Source organism: Lynx rufus, unplaced genomic scaffold, assembly GCF_022079265.1.
Source record: "Lynx rufus isolate CCGP_SWC_20201006 ecotype Redwood Valley unplaced genomic scaffold, mLynRuf1.p SCAF_6, whole genome shotgun sequence".
In the NCBI taxonomy this organism is placed as follows: Eukaryota; Metazoa; Chordata; class Mammalia; order Carnivora; family Felidae; genus Lynx; species Lynx rufus.
Genome location: NW_025814878.1, coordinates 73,961,227 through 73,979,505, shown reverse-complemented (window position 1 = coordinate 73,979,505; position 18,279 = coordinate 73,961,227). Strand labels below are relative to the sequence as shown.

General features: G+C 37.3%; 1 protein-coding gene and 1 pseudogene across 1 annotated transcript in view; one reads left to right on the top strand and one right to left on the bottom strand.

Moving 5' to 3' along the window:
* Positions 1 to 18,279, top strand: part of BCKDHB (branched chain keto acid dehydrogenase E1 subunit beta) — a 203,976-nt gene that overhangs the window by 119,247 nt on the left and 66,450 nt on the right. The gene's annotated exons all lie outside the window — the stretch shown is intronic.
* LOC124528824 (60S ribosomal protein L35a-like) lies at positions 10,033 to 10,405 on the bottom strand (annotated as a pseudogene).

Below are 18,279 nucleotides of genomic sequence, written 5' to 3'. Positions count from 1 at the left end.
ACTAAAAATTTCTCCTGATTTCTTAGTATCTTAATATATTATTGTTACTTTATACCCATAGCTATTTTATCCTAATCCTATCCCTCTGTCTTTTAGTGAACCTGTTTTTTTTTTGTTGTTGTTGTTGTTTTTACACGTCATGGTTTTCAATCAGATTCTTTTTGAGAATTTATTTTTCTTTCCAAATTCTGTATTATTAAGTGTGATTGTAAACTAATGTGAGTGATCTTTTTAATTGTCCATAAACAAATTTTAAAGTTAATTACAAAACAATTCCAAAGGTGCATTAAGCATTTATGACTAGAATAGCATATTGGTATATTTAAAATTTTTTTAATATAATTTATTGTCAAATTGGCTAACATACAGTGTGGACAGTGTGCTCTTGGTTTTGGTATTTTGGAGCACAGTGTTCATTATTTGCTTAAAAATGAATCTGATTGTATTGAAACTACAGGTCGTATATGTTTTATCTATATATTTTATTATTATTATGATTATTATTTTAATGTTTATTTACTTCTGAGAGAGAGAGAGAGAGAGAGACAGTGGCATGGTGGGGGAGAGGGCAGAGAGAGAGGGAGATACAGAATCCAAGGCAGGCTCCAGGCTCGGAGCTGTCAGCACAGAGCCCAACATTGGGCTTGAACTCACAAACCGTGAGATCATGACCTGAGCCGAAGTCAGATGCTTAACCAACTGAACCAGCCAGGTGCCCCTCTATATACTTTAAAATATACCTTCAATGATTTTCTAGATTTTAAGTTCCTTAAGGCAGAGCCCAAGTGTTATTTTTATTGATTTTGTACCTTATTAGCTTTCCTGAGTGTACATTGCACCTACATAAACTGAAGTATGGAAAAGAGATGTGTCCTATATAATTCTTTATGAGAATTATAACATCATTACTAATATTTTTCTCAAAATCTGTTAAAAGTAGCCATCCTTCTAGAGTTTGCCAAAAATGAATCTTCCATGAAGGGTTTTTCACATTCAATTCTTTCTTTCCATTCATAGTGGCCTCTCTTCTTCTGTTCTTAAAAACTGTTTTGGTATTAATTTCTCAAATACTTTGATTTACAAAAAATGAAAGGACAAAATTCAGATCACCACAGATAGTTCATCACTAAAGAGCCTGACATTACAGTGTGCAGTAGGGAAAAAACTAAATATGGAGTAAGCAGTAGTTTTACGTGTTACAGGATGATAAGGTTTTAGATCTCTGTGCAAAGAACTGGGGGCAGAAACCAAATGTATTTTCTATTATCTTACACCCCTAAAGGTTGGAAGTTGTCTTTGAGAAACCATTAATTTCCCTTTGGGTCTTCAGATTGGCAGCTGAATAGTAAGCTTAAGTCAATAAAATTCAAAGTTGGCAAAAATGTTTCACATTATTTAACTTCTTTAATGTTGCATTTATATATATGTGTGTGCATGTATATGTAATTAGGTCTATATACCTATATGTATGCATGTGTATATGTATATATGTAAAGTTGTTTACGTAAACCTCTATTTAAATTCACAAAATTGCCAATTTTTGTAATGCTTTTTATAGTTTAGCTTTTTATTTAGAAAGAAAACAGTCTCATGGTAGTTCTTCCTAGGTTCAACTAAATAGCACTTTTCTCTGTGCTGGAGAAATCAGGTAGCTCTTTTAGACTTCAGTCATACTTTTAAAATTAAAAAACCAATTGACATCTGTTAGCGTTTCAGGCAGGAGATATAATTGTTAATATTGTTTAGCCATGATAAAATGCACTGTCTCATAGTATACTTTTTTTTTGACAATATTGTTCAAAACAGATTTCTAATTATATAATTATTGGGTAACAGGAGAGGATGTTTTCAAATTTGCATATTATGGTGGGTGATTTTACTTTAAAATCTAGTGGTTTCTTGCACAATTTTATGGTTTCTCCAGTTGCTTACATGTGAATACCTACATTATTAAAAATAAGTTTCACACAGAGAGAGACAAATACTATATAACCTCACTTGTATGCAGAATCTGAAAAAAACCTCAAACTCATAGAAACAGAGACCAGATTGGTGGTAGCCAGGAGCAGGGTGTAGGAGGTGGGGAAAAAGAGTAAAGGTAGTCAAAGGGTACAAACTTCAAGTTGTAAGATTGGTAAGTTCTGGGGATGTTGTGAGAAGCACAATGATTATAGTTAACAATACTGTATTGTATACTTGAAAGTTTCTAAGAGAGTAGATCTTTAAAACGTTTTCAACACACACACACACACACACTATAACCACGTGAGGTGATGAATGTGTTAGCTAACCTTATTGTGGTAGTCATTTTGCAACATATACATCACACACCTTAAACTTACATCGTATTATATGTCAGTTATACCTCAATGAAGCTGGGGAATAAATAGTAAATTTGGAAAAATAAATTTTCCCGTTAGAGTTGCAGTTTCTTTGTTATATATGACACATAACATATACATGACATATAACATATATGTTATATGTTACATATGACACACGACATATATGTTATATATGACATATAACACATATATGACATATAACATATATGTTATATGACATATAACATGTATATGACATATAGCATAAATATGACACATAACATATATATGTTATATATATATATTTTAAAAAGGAAAAAAAATATTTAGCCCTTTGACAACTGAGGCACCAAGGCCCAGTCATAAAAAAAAAAAAAAAAGAAAGAAAAGAAAAGAAAAAGTCTGGTGCACCTGGGTGGCTCAGTTGTTTGGGGGTCTGACTTTGGCTCAGGTTATGATCTCATGGCTTGTGAGTTGAGCCCCGCATTGGGCTCTGTGCTGACAGCTCAGAGCCTGAAGCTTGCTTCGGATTCTGTCTTCCTCTCTCTGTGCCCCTCCCTCACTTATGCTCTTTCTCTCTCTCTCAAAAATAAATAAACATAAAAAAAAAAAACAACAGAAAAAGCCCTTTCTGTATGAGGCTTATATTCTTACATTTGGCTGATTGACTACTTAAAAAAAAAATTCCTACTTCCTCTTTAATATCTCTGTCTGCACACCTCCACATACCTTACCCCCAAAATACATATATACATATGCACACACATACATACAATACTATCTACATATATGTATGCATATAAGATATATAAATCCCTTGTGTCAGGCAACTCATGCATTTTTTTTCTTTTTTTATGATATAACTTGTAAATCAGGGAATTATGTTTAACAGTAATGCACATTCTAAGGATTTCAAATCTGTCTTAAATTTTTTTTCAATGTTTATTTATTTTTGAGAGACAGAGAGAGACAGAGCGTGAGTAGGGAAGGGGCAGAGAGAGAGGGAGACACAGAATTCAAAGAAGGCTCCAGGCTCTGAGCAGTCAGCACAGAGCCCGATGCAGGGCTCAAACCCACGAACCATGAGATCATGACCTGGGCCGAAGTTGGACGCCCAACCGACTGAGCACCCAGGTGCCCCTCAATTCTGCCTTTAAATATTCCCTATTAGGTGTACTAAATTTTCCACTTACTGTTCTGTCTCTATAATACGTCCTCTGCATTAATTTGTTCACAGACTTTTTCCTTTTCTTTGCTTGACTGAAACAAAATTAAATGAAGAGACGAATGAGGCACCATTTCTGCCTGAAAGTTCAAAAGCAGTCAGAGATCAGTGGCAGGTTGTTTTCACCAGCTCCTGGTCAGCTTTTCATAGTGGAGGTATCTGAGAGAGAAGGTCACCAAACTGAGCAAAGGATTCATATTTTCAGGGGCTTTTGGAGCTTGAAGGGACTTAGGCAGTTGTTCATCTAACTCGTAGAAAACCAGTAGAACACTGATTACAAATAAGGGGCATAGTAATGGATTAAGACACTTCCTTCTTTGTTTAGAAGGATATCAGAGAAAATCTTCAACAAAACCTTCTTTCCTTAAAAAGAGTCAAACTTGGGGTGCCTGGGTGGCTCAGTCTGTTGAGCGTCTGACTTTGGCTCAGGTTGTGCTCTCAGGGTTCATGAGTTTGAGCCCCATATCAGGCTCTCTGCTGTCAGCACAGAGCCCGCTTCAGATCTTCTGTCCTCCCTCTCCCTCCCCCTCCCCCACTTGTGCGCATGTTCTCTCCCTCCCTCCTTCTCTCTCTCTCTCTCTCTCTCTCTCTCTCAAAAATAAACTTAAGAAAAGACTTGTAAACATTTTGTCATCACTAGTCTGTAGTTCTGTGTGGAATAAAAAAATTGTGAAGCAGCAAACAATGATTGCTGACTCTCTCTTTCCCACCTTTCTTGTATGTTGACACTGTTCTACTTTGCTCTTCTGGTGGGTTGGATGCCTTGGGGGTAGAGATGGCTCTGAGCCACACCCAAGCACCAGGAGCTTGAGGATCTGCCTTTTCTCGGCCCAAGATTCCTGGTTAACTCCTATGCAGTGATCCTGTGAGAACAGACATTATAGGGGTGGTATCAACATTTATTCCATGACGACAGGGCAACAGTTGAGCAGCACTAGTATATTCTATCCCTGAAACTCAAATTAACACATGAAAGTATAAACCATATTCTTCAACTTCATGTTATAACTCTTTGGTTGTAATTCTCTCTCAAACTCCTCCCTAGAACTTTCTCCCAGGCTGGAGTTAGAGTGGATGTCACTGTGCTTCTAATTATGGTTTGCTTCATTTGATGTCCCCCCTCCCCCTAACATAAGGCTATTGCTGTAAGATGTCCTAAGGGATGGCATCCTATGGTCAGGACACTAGGAATGGAGAATACCCCGTGTTAATGGATCATTCTTTAACTTCTCTCAGGTCAGATCCTGTCCTTGTTCTGGGAACCTTTCTCTCTTGACCTCTTGAACATAAAGACTATACTTAATACACTGTGTACATGAAAACAAAGTAGGTAAAGCAATATCAATAATTCTGTCATAACCTCCTCATTTTGACTTTTCTTCAGGGACTGAGATTCAGGAGGTGCTATTAAGTTAATATTATTGGTATAAATTTCATTGCTTTTTTTTATATGTTCTTCGAAAATTCTTTGGTGTATGGTTGTATAAGAGCTATATACATAAGGAATTTTATTTTATGCACATTTAAGTATCAGAATAAGTTCATAAACTAGTTTTCAAAATTTTTCTCTTAAATGGTGTTTATCTGAACATTATTCAAGCTGAGACACATGGGACAAGGGCCTCTGTGCGTGCAGTTTGCAGCGTACTGGCTTAGATCGTGGGTCCTGGGAAAGCACACACTCTCTCTCTCTGAGGTCTACCTCCTGTGTCCCCTCAGGCCCACCACTGTTGTTCATTGCTGACAGTGGATGGTGATTTGGAGCCTGTAGTTATAAACTCTCCACTCAGCGAGGGCTTGCAATCTATTGGAGCCCAGATGCTACCTTAGGAATCACATAATTCAGATGAGGTTCAATTTTGTTTAGGGACCACAATCTACTTAACCCCCCAAATTGGTATTCGTCACATTTGCTAGGGTCATCCATCCTTTTAGGACCAGTTTCCCAGTCTTTAAGTTCATATAGTTTGGTGTTGATGATGATGATGATGATGATAAAGGCAAGCAGCTATTATCATTCATTTAAGTGAGTACTTTCTAGTGCCAGGCATGTCATGTATGGAATTAGTGGTTCTCACAGCAACCTTGAAAGTAGGCAATACGATCCCCATTTTATGGATGAAAACCTGGGCTCAGAGAAGTTATCTTACTTACCTTAAACCACATAGCTGGTAATGAGAATCTAGGTTTCATTTTAATCTGAGTCTTTCTACACCCCCCTCACCCCACCTATGTGCATTGCACCGGTTATGTTGTCTCTATTTCAAAACTGAATATATGTTTTAGAAAAGATGGGAATGTATGCTAGGGACACCTGTTGGCGAATTTGACTTCTCTTTAGAGTTCTTTACATAAAGATGATTATTTGAAGATAGATGCCAGCTCCGTGACCTTGTCTTCTTGTTGAAGACTTAACTCATGATTTAAAAAAGTCACCCAAACAGTTCAGTAATGAAGGCAGATATGTTTATTAGTATTACTGATACCACCACTTAATTTTATTCAAAGAACTGGTCTTTGACATTTCTCAGATTGGTTACTGGCTCTAAGTGGCTGTAGCTTATTGAGAATCTGCAGATTTATGTCTCAAATGGTGTTCCCCAGCCACCCTTCCCTCCCCACTGCCTTGTTCAGTGAGCAGGGTAACTTGCTGGCCCAGGCCAGCTACAATATTATGGTTTCAGTGTCGGTCATGCAGAACCAGCCCTGTTCTGATTTCAGAATTATGGTTGGCTGTCCTGGTGTAAAGTGACTCCCTCCTTTGAAGGAGGGTGGGACTGGGGAGCAATAACATTAAAGGTTATGCTAATATTCCATGCTCATGAAGGTTTCCTGGTTTCATTTGAAGCTGTCGTTTAAAACATATGAACTTCTAATAGTATCGATAAAAAAGTGTGAAAAAAAGGTGTGCATAGAAGCAAGCACACGTATTTTCCAGGTCGTGCATTTTTTAAATAATAGATGTGAGAAAATGGTTATTTTTCTTTAAGACAGAGATTTATGAGTGATTTCTTATAAGTTTTTTTTTTAGAACTCAAAAGAATAACAAAACCCTAGTATGTTTCCCTTAATTCACTGGAAATAATTATAACATTAATCACCATTAGAACTAAAGGGGAAATGTATTATAGATTCAATAACATCCATTTTTATGCCTAACAGAAATGAATTTATGATTAGTGAAGGACAAAATCCTTTATTTTTCAGCATTTTGAACCTAAAATGTACCAGATAGGGGGGTTGGTAACCTTTGGGAGGATGGTAGCAGTGGTGGTCAGGTGGTAATTACCCATCGTCCTGAGGCCACATGGTGACTGTTAGGAGAACCTTATGGTCCTATCCTCATCATTTGGATCTTTGGATTTTCCAGCCCCTTTTCTGTGTGGGTCCTGAAATAAACCTGATTATTTTCATGGAACCACCTTCATTCTCTTCCTCTGCTTGAAAGTGTTGGTCATGGCATCTATGCCTCCTTGTTATTACCTGTTCCTTGTAGCTAAGGCAGACACACCAACTTTGGACATTACTCTCGCTGCTGTTGGCCTGGCCCAGGTCCAATATTGATGGCCAAAATTAGCAATTTACACTTGCAAAAATTGGTGGTGGTGGTGGATGGGAGTAATAAAGAGTTTTATAGATTCCCTTTTACATAAAGAAAATTTCCTAGAAAATTATGTTTTTGATAGGAGAAAAAAGTTGTAATCTATGAAGGACTAACAATAATTGGCACACTGATTTTCAGCCCTTCCCTAGGGTACAAACACACTGGAGTTCTCGTGGTCAGGCCATGTAGGACACAGTTACTGAGCGCATTGCAGGGAAGAGTTTCAGAGCTGTAGGCTACTTGTTTTTTCCTGCACACATAAAATTTCAAGTGCTGTAATTGTCCACTTATGATGTCATTTTGGAGCATACAGCAGGACTACCGAAAACTTAGTTTACACGTTATCTTGGATAGCTTATTGTTTTTCTGGGTTTTAGAAACACGTGGTGAAGAAATGGCTCAAATGTTTTTCTTCTGAAACACTGGGTCTGCTCTGCTAAATGTAACTTTCAATGGAATGGATGTTTATCCTGCTAAATATCCACAAAATGTTTGGTAAGGCCAGGGTGGAAGGCTGCCTAACTCAGTGTATAATTTTGTGGTAAAGATAACATGGCAGAAAGTGCATCCTGACATTTGGAAAAAAAAAAAAAAAGAAGTGTTATTTTGCCAGAAAGATGTTTCCTTAAAGTATAGGTTGCAACTCTTAGGCAGATCCGGACTGGAGGCATATTTTGCTTGGCTTTCACAGTATTAAAAACAAAAAGTCTGACCACCTAGGTTGGAGACTCTGTTTGCTGGTTGTCCACACTCCCACCACTTGCTTTTGCCTCGGTTGCTCACATTACTCCCCAGGGTTCTGAGACATTTCTTTTGTGTCTCTTCCTAAAAGAAAGCTTTTGTAGACAATGTCTGATTGCCATGCCCTGAAGTTGCCATTGGACTGTTAGAAGAACCTCCTTCTTGCTCCTGCTCCTTGCTCCTCTTGGCTTCAGCCCAGGTTGGGCAATAGCAGGCCCCTGGTGGACTTTTGGAAAAGGAAAATGGAAGGAGAAGGGGAAGAAGTCCTGTCTGTGCTTCCCCAGCACTGGTCCCCCAATGTCCAAGGAGGTGGAGGGAAGCCAGGGAAAGGCTGCTCAATGCCATGCTCTAGCCAGGGAAGGAAGAGAAAACACCCCTCTCCTTACTCATCTTGTCTTCCTGTGTGCTTGTTTCTTGCCCCTGTATTTTTTGGCACCTGGGTGGGGTCCAATTAATCTATTCTCATTTATGCAGCATACAGTTTTGAAGTCCACAGAACGTGGGTCACTGTGCCGGGGTCGTGGAGGGCAGTAGGGGAAGTTACCCAGATCTGTCACTGCTGTGAATTTTAGTTCTATTATTGTGGTTTTAGTTCCCACATGAGAATTTCGAGTGTCAACTATATCCTTCACCAACCATACAATATCCTTAGAATTTTTATTTCTCTCTCTTAGAGACTAGAACTTGTATTCTCTTGACAGTGCACAATAGTTGCTTAACACTTTCTTCTGGCTCTTGAGTAGATCATTTTCAGAGACAGGGTACTTTCCAGAATTTTTTTTTTTTTTAGTAGGCTCTATGGTTTATTCTTTGTTTTGCTTCCTTTACTCATCTTTGAACAGGGCGGTATCATTTTGTCCGCACTCATTTGCCAATAGCCAGAGTGTGGGGTTCACTTTGATTCTGCCCTGTTTGTTTGTTGGGGGAATTCCTTTCTCGAATTTCCAGGCCAAAGGGTAGGCCATGCAGCTCCCAGCCTGAACGCCAGGATAGGAGCTCTGCTTCCAGGTAAGAGCTGCTCCTGCCCTGCCAGCTTTTTCTACCTGTTTCTCTGCCACTCTGAACCAGGGGCTGTAAACTCAGGGGCCTGAAGAAGTTAGGCAGATGAAACAAAATTATTATGGAAGCCATTGGTCTTAGACAGTATGCAATGTATGGTGGCTGTGGAAAGCATTTAAGTGCAATATTTCTAAAGTGCTTTGCCCTTTTTTTTAATGTTTAATTATTTATTTTGAGAGAGAGAGAGGGAGGAGCAGAGAGAGAGAGAGACAGAGACAGAATCCCAAACAGGCTCGGCACAGAGCCCCATGCGGGGCTGGGCTCAATCCCACGAACAGTGATGTCATGAACCATTACATCATGACCTGAGCCAAAATCAAGAGTCAGATGCTTAGCCAACAGAGCCTGTGCTTTACCCTTTAATTTTTTTATTAAAATATTTTTTTTAATGTTTATTCATTTTTGAGAGAGAGAGAGAGAGAGCGAGTTAGGGAGAAACAGAGAGAGATAGAGACAGGATCTGAAGCAGGCTCCAGGCTCTGAGCTGTCAGCAGAGTCTGACGTGGGGCCTGAACCCATGTGTTATGAGACCATGACCTGAGCTGAAGTCCGACGCTTAACTGACTGAGCCACCCAGGTGCCCCTCTGCTTTGCCCTTTAAACAGTTTGCCCATGAACCAAATATGGTATTGGAGTCTTTTGTGTGAGACCGTGTTTCTAAAACAGTGTTTCTTAAACTTTTTTTGATTTTTTTTTTGACCAAGTATATGCACATGATGTTTTTAATTAATTAATTAATTTATTTATTTATTTAAAGTTTATTTATTTCTTTTGAGAGACAGAGACAGCATGAGTGGGAGCGAGGAAGACAGGGAGGGAGAGATAGACTGCCAAGCAAGCCCTACACTCAGTGCAGAGCCCGATGTAGGGCTTGAATTCATGAACCACGAGGTCATGGCCTGAGCTGAAATCAAGAGTTGGATGCTTAACTGGCTAAGCCACCCAGGTGCCTCTGCACATGATTATTTTTAAAACAGAAGTCCAATATTTTATATTTTGGGGATTCTTTTCTGAGAGTAAATCTCAGAACTGAGATCGCTTATTCTAGGAGTCTAAAAATTAGTAGCGTTTTTTGTTTGTTTTTAAATCTACACCTTTATTTATTTACTTTTCAGTTAGTTTAAATCCTTGAGGGGTACAACATCACATGGATTCTCTGGCCAATGGCTTTAGCAGGAAGGTGGCTTGGGAATTTGGCACGAACCATGCCACTATTTCCATGAGCATGAGTTACTTTTCCCCAGATTACTCTGGTTGTATTCGGTTTGTCACCAGGAGTCACTGTGTTGTTCTTTGCTTTGTACACATAAGCACATCTCTTGCCTAGATAGAATTCAGTTTCATCTCGAGCATAAACACCTTCAATTTTAAGAAGAGCTGTGTGCTCCCTCTGGTTCCGGAGACCCCACTTACACCAGCAAAAATGGCTTTGGACCCCAGCCTTGCAGACATATTTGTCATTTCAGGAGTCCTGTTCTCAGCAGGCCTCCATGGGTTCCAAGATGGCAGAAAGAGACTAAACATTAGTAGCTTTTGATAAATAGATTCCCAAAATGTTTCTCAAAAGATTTATGCTGGTTTACATTGCCTAGGCAATGTGTTTTTACTGTAACCAGAATTCAAATTTAAATTATTTTGTGATTTTTAATGGATGAGGTATTTTTCATTCTTTTTTAATTTATATTTTAAAATGTATTAGAGTAGTGGAACATTTCATTGGTTAGTAATGATATCTTCTCTTATAATAATAATATTCATAAAAGATATAGTAAAATGAGCAACTTATGATAAAGTAAATCAACAAGCACAAAATCTTCTTAGATCACCTCTCAAAATATGACTTTATCATTTACTTGCAATAGGTATGTCTCACTTTTTGTGGTATAATGGCCACAGTTATCTTACTCTATTTTATTAGTCCTTGTCAATAAAAATGTTGCAGAACAGAGAACTGTGCATCAAACAAGAGTGGACTGTTAATATTTTTGTGGTTTATAAGGAAAGAAAATTTCAGGGTGTTTTCCCTGGGGAAAAAAAAAGTTTAAATCTAGATATAATTGATTTTTCAATGTTGAGTTTTATTTCTGGAAAACTGTTATACCACATATAACTTCTCACTAGTATTTCATTAGCAATGGATTTTGATACTGCAATTCTTACCTTGAGATACGTGTACCTCTGAGCCCTTTACCTTCTCCATCAAATCAATGAGTGTTTTGCAGACAAATATTACTATTCCTGCTAGATGGATTCTTTTCCTGACTTTACCTGTGATATAAATAGCTTCTCCCCATCATCTTGGTTTTAATGAAAGTACTTTTATTTTTCTGTATGCCATCTTAGTAATATATACTCAAAACTACATGTATAACTTTTGCTGAAATATCTTTTGAGTTTTACTATACTACTCTTTTGAGTCATAAAAAAGACCCAAAAGATTTTAAGCCTTGCCCATGTATTATGAACTACACATGATTTTTGTTTTGTAATGGACTAAAAACCCATTTACTTCAACAGAATTGGACCAGGTTTTAGAAAATAAAAGCATTTATCCATGGTGATGCAGAATTGTAGCAGTGTTTATACTTTTGATCATTCCTTAGAGAAGTATTACCTTGGTAGACAACCAGCTGGCTTCAGGGAAAATTGTACCCTTGATACATGCTTAAAACAGCAGTGTAAAACGTAACTGGCTGACCGTGCTGGTTTTGGTTAGGGTCACTTTCTTATTATTCATGGTATGCTGGGAGCACAGGGGATGATATCAGTTTCTACCCTGTAGAACTCTTATGATGGCCAGACATAGTATTTCCCTTTGTTGTCAACACTTGAGAAAAATTTGCCAAGTGGAGACTTATGAATAGAAAAGGAGAGAATATTAGTAATTGTGGTTTGTTTTCAGAAGAGAAAAATGCAGTTTTTCAATGTTATTTTAGAAGAGATCTTAGGAGTTAAAGTTTAAAATTCTAAAAAACTTTTGTTTTTAACAAATAGTGCATGATTTTTAATCCCAGTATTCTTTAATTTCTTTCCTAAGTATGTTTTGTCCTAGGACATTGTGGCAACCCATATTACAGTCCTTTGGGACCTGGGTTAACTCATCTTTGTTTCCCTAGTATTGGCACATGTGAACAGTTCAATAAATTGTTTTTGACATGAACCAGTGACCTTGGAATTTTTACAACATTAAAAATTAATTGAGAAATTAAATGGGAAACATAATAAGATGATGGTGATTTTTCTGGTTGGTACCAATGTTCCAGACTTTCTTAGTTGGCGTTGTTTTATCTCCTAATTACTGGCAGAGTAGGGAACAAAGACAGGAAGCTCAGAAGGTTCTCTATTATGTAACTAGACCCCATTGTTTTTTTGGGCAGTGGACTACAGATGCTGTTACTACCTGTAACTTATCTTCATGATTCCAATTGGCTGATTTACCTTTGAAGTTTTTTCGGGAGAGGAAAGCCATTTCAGACAATCAAGCTGGGAAAGGATCTATGTGGCATTAGTGATCTTAAGAAAAAAATGTCTTTGTGTCTGTTTCAGAACAGAGGATAGTGAGGAAACCAGATGCATGGTTTTCCAAGAAAGAGGGCATGATGAACAATTAAGTTTGATTATATATTTTTATATTTGGGATGTTATATTATGAAGAGATTTTATTTCCAGATCCCAAAGGGACCGATTTGCATCAACAACAAAAATCAAACAGCCTGATTACAAAAAAAGTAAAGATTAAAGAATTATTAGTGATGAAACTTCACTAATCATCAGGGAAATAGAAATGAAAACCACAATGAGATACCACCATATACCTATTAGGATGACTGCTATAAACACACACACACACACACACACACACACACACACACACACACACATGACAAATGTTTTGAGGATATACATAAATTGGAACCCCTATGCATTGGTGGTGGGAATGTAAAATAGTGCAAATGCCTTGAAAACTGGTATGATTATTCCTCAAAAAGTTAAACATAGTATTACCATGTGATCAGCAATTCCACTTCTGGGTATATACCTAAAAGAAGTGAAGGCAGTGACTTGAATAGATACTTCTACACCCATGTTCACAGCAGCATTTTCACAATGGCCAAAGTATGGAAGTAACTCACATGTCTGAGAGATGAATGGTTATAGAAAATGTGGTACCTGCATGCAATGGAATATTATTCAGCCTCAAGGGGTGAAATTCTGACACATGCTACAACATGGATGAACCTTGGAGACATTATGCTAAGTGAAAGAAGCCAATCACAAAAGGACAAATATTGTATGATTCCACTTATATGAGGCTCCTACAACAGTCAAATTTATAGAGTCAGAAAGTAGATGCTGGTTGCCAGGGTTTGGAAGAGGGGACGAATGAGGAGTTGTTGTTTAATGGGCACAGAGTTTCCGTTGGGGAAGATGAGAAAGTTCTAAAGATGGATGGTGCTGATAATTGTGCGGCAGTATGAATGTGCTTAATTCCATAGAAGTGTTCAGTTAAATGGTTAAACACTTGGGGGCAGTTAAACAGAATGGTTAAAATGGTGGCACCTGGGTGGCACAGTTTAAGCGTCCAACTTCAGCTCAGGTCATGATCTCACGGTTGGTGGGTTCGAGTCCTGCGTTGGGCTCTGTGCTGTCGGCGTAGAGCCTGGAGCCTGCTTCAGACTCTGTGTCTCCCTCTCTCTCTGCCCTTCCCGCACTCACACTCTGACTCTCTCTGTCTCTCAAAAATAAATAAACCTTAATTTTTTTTTTTTTTTAAAAAAAGAATGATTAAAATAGTGGGACAAACAAAACTATCTGTATGGACATTTCAGTCAGCCCATAACCATAACCTAGATGCTAAACATAAGTCATCTGTGAATTATCAACCCCTTCTTCCACACAATATGTCTATATTACCATGGTAACAAAATAATACTACTTCAGTGAAGGTAAACTACTTGAATTAATACATGTAGTGGAATGGCACCACCATTCGTCTTCACTGTTGGATCAGGTTCTAGATTTGCCAAGAAGTGTATAGGAGCTATTGTACTCCAGCTTCTTCATTTATTATGAGAATATAATCATATTGACAGCAGAATTTTAGTTGTGGTATTTCTGAATGCTTCTGTTGCTGTAAACTCCAAAGAAAAAGTCTCCTAGAGCTCAACATGGTTCTAAGGCTAGAAGATGCAGAAGATACAAATCCCTGTGTTTCCAAAAGTATAGCTCGGCTTTGCACTAGTTCTTGTTAACAGTTTTCTCAAATAGTACAACATGGCAGTCAATAATGTTCATATCCAAATGACATGGTATAGCTTTTCTTCATGAAAAAAATGCATAGGAGTTGCAGGGGAGATGGGTTATGAGTTTATGGAAATATTCTAAATCCTGCTGAAAAACGATAGGGCCATGATAAAATGGACACAGTAAAAACGCTTGAGAAGTGGCTGCTTTAGTCATTGAAAAATTGTTTAGGCACAAAAACATGTTGATATTTATGGATGGTTGTGTTTTGCATGATGCTTAAGCTAACGGAGAAAATGAAAAAAGATCTTTTAGGACACATTTATTTATATATTTACTCATGGCTTAACTGCATATTTAATAAATGTCCACCAGTCCAGTATAATGCCTTTATCATCATGGTGACATGACCTTTTATAAATAGAGAAACGAAATTTATGTTCAGTACCAGGGAAAGGAAATGTTCTGTTCATGTTTTTGTTACAAGTATGCATTTAAAAGGACTTCTTTTTTAATGTATTTTATAGCTCTGTGCAGTCTCTCCTAAAAGCTTAAGGGCATCACAGTATTGGATGTTTAATGATTCATTTAAATCACTGTGTTTGTATGCTTCTTCCTTTTTTTTAAGTGAACCTTAAAACATTTCTTGAGTCCTCATCCACAACCATACATTAGGTATTGTAGTTAGGTACATAATACATGATACCTTCTGAATTTTGTGCTTTTGAATGAGTTAGAGTCTGCTGGGAGAGAGAGTACAGATACCCCCACCTACCTCTCTAAGAAAAAGAATACCCTTAAAAAAAAAGAAATAAAAAGATGCTTAAGTATGCTTTCAAGCTGTTTGTTTTAATAATATATACGTTTGTCTCCAAATAATAACATGAGCATAATTTGCTCAATTTAATGCATATTTGTCATATGGTATGTTCTGCAATAGACATAAGCAGTTTCTGCCTTCAAATTTGTGATTTTGAGTGTGGTTGGAAGGGCTAATATGACAGATGTACGCAGGGTAAATTACTAGTATTCCTAAGAGAGAGATAGCAATGAGTGTTGCCTTGACCCTAGTACTTGACCCTTGCCCTTGTACCCTGGTTTTATATTTCATAGAATATCCTTGCATTGTCGGCTACTTCAAATTCTGTTAGGAAATGGTTGCTAGAATGTATATAATATGAAAAAGGGGACCAACGAGGAGGTATTGTGTGAGATGGGTGTTGAGGGAGGGATAGAATGCCTGCCAATATGGGAAAGGAAGTCAGAGGTGGGAAAGTATGGGTCAGATTCACAGAGTAGTGAATGGTCTTACGTGACCTAAGCCTAGAGGGACTCTAAGGAAACAAGCCAGAAAGGTAAGGTTGATTGGTAGAAACATGTTTATCTGACATGGTTTGAAATTACTCCTGAAAGATGTCCACTTTTAGTTTTTGCAAGAGTAGTTTGTCCTTGACTCTTCAATATTTGAGCTCTGATTGTACAAATAATTCAGACAAGAATGAACCAGTGAAGATGTCTGTAATTTTCCCAGACATTTCATGCCTTTTTAGTAGTATTTGTTCATTCTTTTCCTGTTGATTTTACTCAGTTCTCTGTGCTCTGCTTGCTCCCTTACCTACTTTTTTCCACATGGGTGATAAAGCCCCGAGGATTTAGTTTTTCTCCATTTACTCCACTTTCCTACAATAGCAAAATATTTGTAACCCCACCACTAATATCCTTGCCAAAATGGACTTTTCCGGACTTTCTATGGAGTTCATGACTGTTCTTTCTCTTTCAGCATTGGTATTTCTCCAGTGGAATATCAGTACATGGTCTGCGCATGAAGATCATGCAGATTAATAATTGTTATTGGCCATATTACACATTTGCTAACCTGTGATTAATTGTGATTTTTTTCTGGCTAACATTTCAAATGCATTTGGCTACTAAACAAGAAAACATTAAAAAAAAAATTCATTCGCAATGATATTTGAAGCTAATTTAAATCATGTTCTTAATGATTCTGGATTATTTAAATACTGATGAATACATTCTTGATTAATGAAACACAGGTGTGTGATTTTACTATTACTTCTGCTTATATGTATTTATAAACATTTGATTTCAAAAGGAAATGGTAAGGGCCGGCTATGGTGTTTCTTTTGCTTTTCATTAGCTTTATAGTCAGATAAAAACAATGTATAAAAGGGCTGTAAATTACCTACCCAAAGTATTACTTTCTTACTTTATCTTATGAGCAGTCAGAATAGGCTACTGAACTTTGTGTTGGGTGGGTTGAAATGCTCTGTAGGAGAAAGTCTTGCTATGGAGTTTGAGAAAGAAATATATATATATATATTGCTTTTTGAATATCAGTGTTACACATTCAGGCGTATGCAAGCTTAATGCTTCGCTTGTCTGTATCATTTTCTCCTGGAATGACAGCTTAACAGTTTTCCTGGTTGGATTGTGTTAAAATCTTTAAAGGGTACATTCACTAAAACATATGTCCAATGTTTGGGCAGCCAAACTCTGTGCAGTCATTTTAACAGAGTATAACTTAGCAATCCTGCTATTACCACAGATATCTTATTGTCATTTCTACATTAAAATATCCTCAGTTTGGAGTCTACTATTTCATAGTTAAATTGTGGGATGTGCTGAAGTATACTTTTGCCTATCTTAAAAATGGAGCTAGCTGAGAAAGCAATAGCTTCAGTAAATCACCAGAGGACATACTTAATATAATGAAATTATTTTATAATAGGTTTTTATCTAATTAACTTTTCTGGAGCATCTGCCATATTCTGAGCATCGTACTAGGCATCCTGCATAGAGAACTTGAAGTGATAGCCATTTGTAATGACGTCTAGGTAGAAGAAGTACAACAGGAACACATCATGGAACAGTCAGACCAGGAACAAGGCATCGCCAGGGTTCCATCAGAACAGAGGTGTCTTGATCTGTCTGCTGTAGGCAACCTTGCTGAGTGTTCGGTATTGAAATTCTGATAACTCCTCTTATGATAGGCTGCCGCTGGTGCCCTGGGGGAGAGGATGGCTAACTGAAATAGTGAGAAAGTGAGACTCCATGAGAGAAATCCAGGGCCAACCAGTACTAACAGACTTAGCAGCCACAGGCTATTTTACTCCTCCTAGCCTTTCAGAATTGCTTTTAAAGTTTTCTTGACAAATCTTCTGGAGCCATAGGGAACAAAGCCCTTTTGTTGAGAGGTAGGGGATACGGAGAACAGTTATTCACAGCCCTGGTCTTTAATTGGCTTAGCTTTCCCTGGTGCCATTTGTTGCCTCTAACTCACTGGTGCTCCATCTGCCTGAGGCCAGAATCCTGGAGCAGGTCTTAGTGGCAGAAAGTTGAAGAAGCAGATACTGGAAAATCCAGCCTTACGTGATCTTTCCTGGCTCTGATAGGTTTAGCTTTTCATATTGAAAAGTTGTTTAAACTCTCTTAAATTTTTTTCAAGTGGTGAAATAGGTTTATCTCAGAAGAAAACTGAAACTTTAAACATTTCTTCTAAAGAAAATGAATTTTAAAGTATTATTAGTATTTATATTTATGGTTATTTTAAAAAGGTTAACAGCTGTCCCTGTTGAAAGGCACCATATTATGTTTACTAAATATATCAAAATACTAAATTTGGCTAGCAGTATGACTTGGCAGTTGTGTACCATTGTGCTTAAATGCATGAAAATTAAATGCCTGTTAAAGTTGACAAAAAATATGCAATTTAATCAGAATATCTAATTGAATCACAAAGAATAGCGTAACACTGTCCAATTTTCTAGATTTGTAATGATCTCATCAGAGTATTAGCAAAGTGTTAATAATTTCCAAAAGTATAGAAAAAACCAATCATCATAAATTCTAGTAAATTAAAACTGCAAATGATAAAAAAGAACATACCAAGTTGAATTTATTTATATCTTACAAAATTATTGAAATGCATTTATAGACTAATCTTTAATAATATATGCTAATTCTTTGATGAGAAGACTTTGACAATATCAACGTGACTTCTAAATTTTGGTAATTTTCAGAATTTTTATGTAATTTTATTTTACACATTTTAATGCTTTTCA